This window comes from Sipha flava, unplaced genomic scaffold (genome assembly GCF_003268045.1).
Source record: "Sipha flava isolate LNK unplaced genomic scaffold, YSA_version1 108_pilon_pilon, whole genome shotgun sequence".
Taxonomy (NCBI): Eukaryota; Metazoa; Arthropoda; class Insecta; order Hemiptera; family Aphididae; genus Sipha; species Sipha flava.
The window spans coordinates 1,690,711-1,699,652 of record NW_020271725.1 but is presented as its reverse complement, the minus strand read 5'-3'; positions in this window follow the sequence as shown (position 1 = coordinate 1,699,652).

Genomic DNA, 8,942 nt, shown 5'->3' with positions numbered 1-8,942 from the left:
ACTAATAATAATAAGCAATGTTTTAAAATCGTTTCCGATGGCGTTGCTAGGTAGATACGGGATAAGAAAATAAATAAATAAAAATAAAAATATCGTATTTAGATCCATCGCCGGTGATAAGTGGTTTTCTCGGCTAGACTCTTGGTTTTTTTTTTCCTTCAAATTTTATTCAAAACCTCTTCTTCCGCTCGTCCTCCGTCCGTGGCCGACCAGAGCTTGTACACGCGAACAATGGTAAACGTTATGTGCGCGCACATGCACGCACGCGCGGCCTCGGGGCACAATGAACGATACGTAACGATGCGAATAAATAATGCGACGGGCCGACGAAAGGTGCAATTTCAATTAACCCGCCGCGGTGGGAGTTTTCGCCAACAGTACACTGACCGGAGGAGTGCGTACCACCTATATTTACCGGTGTACACTGGTTTGGTTTCTTGATTTTTTTAATTTTTTTTTCATTCACCTCCTCTGCGCACACGTTATCTCTCGTCTTGTAAATTCCCCCTTCCCCGTATCGAACCGTTACGCATATAATTTACAATATTGCGAGATTTTCACCTACGACGTACCCAACATAGTACATTAAAACAACCGGAGCGTATACGCAATCGGTGTGCCGGAGCGTGTGTGTGTGTGTGTGTGTGTGTGTGTGTGTGTGTGTACAAACCCGCTGATTACGTGTATTTTCGCATTGTACCTCGTGTAACAACAATAATAATAAAATCGCGTGCTAATCGTGCTAATTTGTTCACCGGGTATGCACCGATATCGACCAAAGGTACTTATAATTTCGATATAAGAACAAATAGATCACCATAAATATCGTAATTTTAGTATCTATAAAAATCGATCGGTATAACATATATGGATGGAAAAAAAACCACGTAGCAGTAAATAATGTTAAAAATGTTAAAATTACACCCTATAATACTATTATAACCCTATTACGACCAATAATCATTTACTTTTCTCGAGAATTTTTTTCTAATAATCAATATACAATCATACTTATCGAGTTTGAATATCAGTTTTTAACAAAGTTAAGAATATCAAATTAGTTGTTAATAATTACAAAAATACACCCTCTACAATTTTACGCCCACGGATGAATACCCGTCTACCATCCCCTAGTTCCGCCCCTGTACGTACGCACATGGTATAATCACTGCGCGCGTAGAACGTGCGTTTAAGAATCCGATCCCGAAGGCCCGTTATTTCCGATCTCGTCCGAACATCCATTCTTTACGTTGTCTGACCCGGCCAAAAGTATTATCATTATTATTATTTGGTCGGCGCCTCTGCTAAAGCGTATTGTATACTGTTGTACTCCGAGCACAATGGTCGTACGATTTATTTTTTGCAGAACATTGTTTTCGGCCACGATCATCACCGGCCCGGAGGGGTATACGCGGTGATTCTTTACGAATACCCAGCCATTGGCTCAAGTCGCCAAACATACCGTAATACCTATACTGTAGGCGCGTAAGCAAAACAATAGTTTATGGGCAGGAGGGATTTTACGTAGTACATTTTCAAACTTATATAACCTAAAACCACTTATGCCATATGAAAACATATTTTTAATAATTTTCTCAAATTCCAAGACGAGCCCTCAAAAAGCTCCTCCTCGTGCCTGCTATATGATCACATACCCGTCCGCAAATGTTGTGTACAATACAAAAAAATAAACAAGTTCATTAGCAATACATAGGTGCATATTCCGGAATCGACAGCAATCGATTGATTCATCGATGACGAAGTCACAAGATTTCGTTAATATCATGTTGTTCACGGTTAAACGTCGTCGATCGTCGACAATTTTCCTACGTTATTTTTCCTTGTACATATACGAGGATGGTTGGGTATAATTCAGTTACTTTTGACCGTATTGCATGTCAATAAAAGCAGAGGATGACTTTTAATTGTAAACTAAACCTAAGTTCTTCTGAATCGAGAAAACTAGCGAACTTGCCCAGTCTTGTGTGTACGCCGTAAACACGGTTAGGGTTTTAGAACGAGCGCCAAGAAAGTACCTACTGCCGTTCGTAATGGATCCTTAACATGCGGCACACAGTTAGGTTAGGTTAATCCACGTAATACGCATTTGAAAAGAACTCGCAAAATTATGTATAAAAATAAAAATAAATGGTCACCGCGATACAATACCACATCACGCGCAGTTGGAACACTTCCGAATAATCGAACGATGTCTTGCGTTACGCTACGGTTTAGCATATAATTATAATAACAACAACAATAAGTATTATTACTATGATGTTAGCGCGGTGATCCAAAAATGCACGAAATCATTATCATAATTTGTTTGTTTCCCTAAACTATCAGTTCACTCGGTTATGATGTTATGGCATTAATTATTATGCGTACAACAAGAGCGAAATAATAATCATTCACTTCATTATTATTTATACGCTTAAGTGTTTTAAAATACAACCCTTGGCTGACGTCGGTATGATGTGGTTCAGTGGTGCGCAGTATCAGAAATATTTTTTAAGTATGAGATCGTCAAAGATTATTATTATCATATTTAACATCAAACGCAAATGTAATTCATCTATGTTATTTTAATCGGCGTCGTAATTGTCCGCAGCAGTGTTTCGTCGTAACATTAAAAAAAAAAAAAAATAAAACCGATTCCTGATTTGATTTTTTAAGCGAAACTTCAATTTTTGCCCTACAGATTTTTTTTTATGAAAAACGAAAAATTTCGAATATTGCGTAGGATGTTTACGATTCATAATTGAAAAATTCAATGCTTAACAATATTATAATAGACGTTGGACGTATAAATCTAAATTTAATACTATAATGTATTGTTATTAATTAACTTGTATATTTATTTTAAATGTTATTTTGTTATTGTTGCACAACAATTATGTATATTTTGTAGGTATATTTATACAAAGGTAGGTATCAACTAGTTTAATTGACATTTCAAATAACTTTTAATAGTTGATTAAAAAATGATTTATCAAGTTAAACATTTTGAAATTTTTTGTTTATACTTATATTAATATAAAAATTCAATATATATAACTATATATATACATAAAGCTATTATTGCCATAATTTAATTTGTAATTAATTAGTGAAATGTCGAATTTGTTAAGGCTCAGCGCCCTCATTGCATTAGCACTTGAAGCAAATGTTTCGAACATCTCACCCTTGTTACGGCTCTAATTACACACTAGTAAACGTGCGTAACGTTTTGTGTTTTTTGTTTCTAATTACACACTCACATGTACACCCGAACAGACACATACAATAATAATAATAATAATAGGTTAAGCGAAATACATTCTTATATGCGTGTGTTTCATGTTATATATACGTAGGCTCTTGCGTGAAAACCGAAATACTCAAAATGTACGCGGCGGAGTGCGAAGCAGTTGGTTTTCGAGAAATTATTATTTATGGATTTCCTCCGGTAACGTGCAGCGCTACAAATTACAATTTATAATAAATTATAATAATATTATGATGAATATAAAAAATTATAAATTATAATCACATTACACACAGGATCGGATCTAAAGTCGATTCGAGTACGGGAAGGAGAAGCTTTTCTCGTGGATACTGCAGGAACGAAACACCTGTAAGGACCAAGCGGTAAAACCATATGATAAATAAAGCAAGTCGCATGCACGGTTTATATATTTTGTACTATTACTCGTGCGATTGTTTTCATTTATTTATTTTGTTTGTCTTCAATAGGATCAACCGCTTATCAGAACCGTTCTCGTCGTACTCAATTCCAAACAAGTCAAAAAATTACGTTCATAGCAGAGCGGTCCGATTCTGCAATAGAGTTCATGTACTCCTAATTTCTATTAATTTTTTTTGTACGATAAACCGCTGCTACGTGTGCGATCAGATTGCATTAAACGATACGTCCACCGACGTTAATCGATCTTGAGGAACGTTCTACGATCGAAGCTCGAACACGGGATCTAACGGTATAATTTTTGCAAACTGGAATTGAACTCTTATACGGTTTCGCACCGCAAACGGTGACCGTGAAAATATCACAACCTCTATAGTACGTAACAGCGCAATACGAACCGCGGCGGTTGTGATATTGTACACAGTTTGGTAACATCGAAATTGTTCGATCTGAGCCCGTCGTCGGCCGTCACGAGACTCGCTAAAGCCTACGGTCAGCGCACACAATCGCGTTGAACAATACGTTTTTTTTTTTTTTTTAGGTTTTATGTAATAATAACGATAATAATAATAATATCTTTACCGGCTCACCGTCCGTCCAGCAGAATCCAATGATGTTAACAGGTATGTGCCCCCGGAGGCGCCGGGCCACGCATTCCGTAGTCTCCTCTCCACCACCGTCTCCCCCCACTTCACTCGTGCTTACACGTACCACAGAACAAACAGTGTCCATCTCTCTCTCTTCCACTGTCTCTCTCGCGTTACCCATAAATAATATGTATAATAACGCGTTGTATTTTATCGATCCTGTGTACACAAAATGCATGTGCTCGATCGTGTACAGAGCGATCACTACGATACCGCAAAACCGCGTCCGTGTTATATGCCTACGCACTACTGTCCGCGTCAACGGTGCTGCACTGTTACACGTGTACCAGTGCTACGTTACACGATACGACTGCAGTAGTGATCTGCATAGTCCGATCTTAATAAGTCCGGTCCAGTACGATCCTAACATACAAAAACTTTTGAATCGTCGGTTTGGTCCGGTTCAATAACTTTTAGGAGTAGTTCGGTCCAGTCCTCAGATAGATCAAAAGCCACAATATTACCATATTAAATGTTATTTAATTACTGGTCCGGTCTGGTCTAAAAATTATATGAAGTCGTCGGTTCGGTCCAATTTAAGTTTTTGATTAACGTTTAAGTGTAGTCCGGTCCGACTTCGGTCCCCTGGTAAAATTTGAAGTCCAGTCTGATCCTTAAAATAACGGACCGTACAGAGCACTAGTCTGCAGTAATGATAATAATATGTAACAGTCGCATTGAGACGTTCATCCCACGGGTCGCTTGTTGTTTCGCGTTTTAAAGACACGAACAGTCGTACGGTCGGCCGTAGGGGATGCGTGTCGAATGCATGCAAAGTTTATTATTACATGTCCGCGATCGATCAGGTACGATCGACTACCGTCGTGTAGCCAAGCGTGTTTCCGCGAGATAGAGAACTGCGAAATCGATCTAAGTGTGTATTTCTGATTATCACCAACTTTATGAGGGCGTGCGCGGCAGGATGAGAATGTCGCGCGAGGAAAACCGAAAAGGGTTGAGCGGCACGAGATAATGTTCGGTAACCGTCGAAATTCGGCTGACGCGTCATAATATTTTTTTTTCATTTATTTAAAGCTTTTAATTATTCAATTATTACAGCTTAACTCTTATTAAAAAAAAAAAAAAAAACCATAAATAGCATGCAGATAATAAAGCCATATTTTTTACAATTCATCATTCGTTACATTTTACCTGTTACTCGGGATCGCGTGCGCGTACACATTATTGGTTGCGACTATCGGCGGGTGTGCGGAATTGTACGTAAACGAGAAAGTGACGGTGATAGATAAAAGATACAGAGAGAGAGAGAGAGATTATAGCATTTTTTAATTTTTTTTATTACCAATGGACATTAACAGCTCGAATATAAATTTAATTGAATTTCACCTACTCATTACAAAAAGTGTAGGCCAAATCCTTACCGTTGACCCAGAGGTAATTCGACCGATTGAGCTACACTCAATAAAAGAAATATACATATAAACTAATAAAAACGTCAACCTACTCACACCAATATAAAGGCACCGTGATGCAAGCTAGGAGAGTTGAGTGACTTTTTAAATTCGACTTTATCGAAATTAAATATAAATAAGAAATAAAAATCAAGAGATCTCAACATGAATGACGGGCCATAAGCACCGTCGTACTATTATAAGATAGAAAAATGGTATCAAAAAATATACATAAAAAAACATAGATGGGCGCTCACTAGCACATATATAATACTCTTACAATAATACATGACAATAGTACATAACTTCCCGTCGTAACGGCAATAGTAGAAATAATGATAATATAATTAATAACAATTATTTACGTGCAAAACTTGTAGATATTCGAGCCGGGTAATGTTGATAACGTGATTTTACATATCACACAGATTATCGTTCGCACTGTTGCTACCGACGACGAACTCGCGGAGACGTAGCAAATTATGGACATATAAACGGAGGCAGTGGTCGAAATGGCTCAAGATAAGTGGAGGGATGCCTTATAATTCAAATTTCCTGATATCATAACATTCTTCACACCTTGTGTACCTATAATATATATATTTTTTTTATAGTTCACAAGAAGTATATTATTTTAGCCCGTGGCTCTAAATACGGGTATAATACGAGTTGCGAAACGGCTTATACTAAACAACACGATAAGCCGGACGCCCGGGCCTGAATGTTAAAAACAATTATTTTCACTGAAAAAAAAAAATGTCTTATATAAAAATATAAAAATGATAAGTATATAATTTTAAAATACAAGTCTTAGGAGGAATGCGTTATTCTAGACAAAACAAGTAGAGGGATGAAAACTGTAAATACAAAAAAGTAGAGGGATGTCATCCCACCGTATACCCCCCCACTTCAAGCACTGAACGGAGGTTAGAACAGGGGTTGCAACAGGGCGGCTTACCGGTCCAAAAGTGGTCAAAAGTCGTGTGACAAGTTATAAAATACACCTTTGTCATTCATGGTGACTACGGCGATCGCACGGCACATAATATGATTAATAAAAATGACTATTGCACGGCCGAAAAGTTTGACGCCACCACCAGCACTGACGTCGTCGACCGATTTCATTATTCGACAATCAGCGGCAAACACTATTCAGTTAGCGATTCGCTAACGCGTATAAATGACAATGTTCGATAACAGACGTCGACACCCAATAGTTTAAATTCATAATAATAATTTTTTCGCGATATAGATACAAATTTATGATAAAAAGTTAGAAAAACACAAATTTCAAATTTTTCTCTAGTTTGATACTAGTTTGCATATTCAAACTTAAGTCGATGTGTAATTTTTTTAGCACATTTTTATAAGTTACTTGTCCGGGCTCTCATCAAGATTATTAGTATATTAAATACGCGTTAAATATTTCTTTTCGTTTAGTTTGGCAAAGGAGTTTCAACCAAAATTCTCTCCACCAAAACACGTCACTACGGCAGCGTGTACCATTATCAAGCATCCACATTTACACGAATAACTGTGCAACGAAAACGTAACCGAAAATATAATTCACTCGTGTTAAATCAAATCTTCTGGACGAACGCGTTTGTCAAGCGTTTACAAACTAGTCTTGCACTATACGTTACGTGAAAACACTCGGATACATTTATTAATTCTAACCACACCCAACATGCTCTCGGTGGACCAGTGATGGATTCATTTCGTTGTCGGAGGCGAAGGCTAAGCAAACTTCGATCAAATTGCATTCCACATCCTTTCGACGTATCACTCTCCTCTGTGCGGTCGTAATACGACTGTGCACAGTTGCGTTTCGCTTGTCGACGTTCTTCCATAACCGCAGTGACCACCGCCGAGTTTCGCCACCGGAGTAGGTTTAGGCATTGGTTTTTGGACGTAAACAGTGGTCGCCGGTTCAGGGATGAGGTCGGCACGAAGGTCTAACGGAATACCTCTGTTAACTGCTCGGTTTTAATACTCCAGCAGTGCCACAGTGTTCGGCGCAGTGCTATATTTATTATTGTTCTGCATACCGACGAACAATGCGGCTTTTTATGACGTTTTAACAACTCGTTTAAACCGTACACATATAAATGCAAGTGTATTATACATATAAATGTGATGTATACACACAAATAAATATAATATATTATTATGTATGTTCATTTTATTTTTTAAATCACCGCTTACGTCGGCCGACCGATGGAGATACTTGAAAAATAAAACGTTTTTTAATTTATACAGATGATGCACACTTATTTATCACTGCGCGTGTCGCCTCGGCACAGTAGTTGTTAACTCAAACAATTTAATAAATTTACTCCAATCTATTTCCCATGTCTTGAACGCGTTCCTTGTTTTTCTTTGAATCATTTTTCAATACATATTATAATACGGAAAAAATAAATTAAATTAAATAAATAAATAACTCGGACCTTAATGGCTCATAATCTCAGAAAACGAGTTTTTTTCTTGTGCCTATTAAAAAAAAATTAAATTTTTATACCCATCGCCCGGTGTGTATTATGTGTATTTAAATAAGTTTTAATGTCACAACGATAGTATGTGGTTATAGTTAAAAAAAGGATATTCAACTTGATATTATAACCGTATACGAATGGTATGACCGTGTACTACTATTAGAATCGATATCGAGTTTCATCCGGTCGATATTTATAATTCTTGCATATTAATTTTTTATACTATAATCGTATAGTATTAGTGTATATAATGACTAATTATATTAATACTGATTTTATTATACTAATCGTATTTATGTCATGTTTACGGACCGGTACGTATATGAAAAATATAAATAATAAAACTAACGAATTATCAAAAAATAAAATCAATTAAAACTGATTTATTCTACAGTGTCAAATTATTAGATTATTTGTAAAGGAAAAAAAATTACAAACTCGTTTCTGTTAATGGTACGATTGAACAACAAGAATTTTAAAAGAAAAAATATTGTTTAGATCGTAGAAAAAATAAGACTGTCAAAAAAATAAAAAATTTAATGTTAATCTATACGCAGAAAAACTGTTCTACTCTATTAATTGCACGATATCATTGTACTGTGTTTATATGCATTATAAAAACAATACATTCCGAATTTTCTGCATTATTATAACTATACGCAGAGGTTGAAATCCATATTTTATTAAATTCAAATCTTAGCAT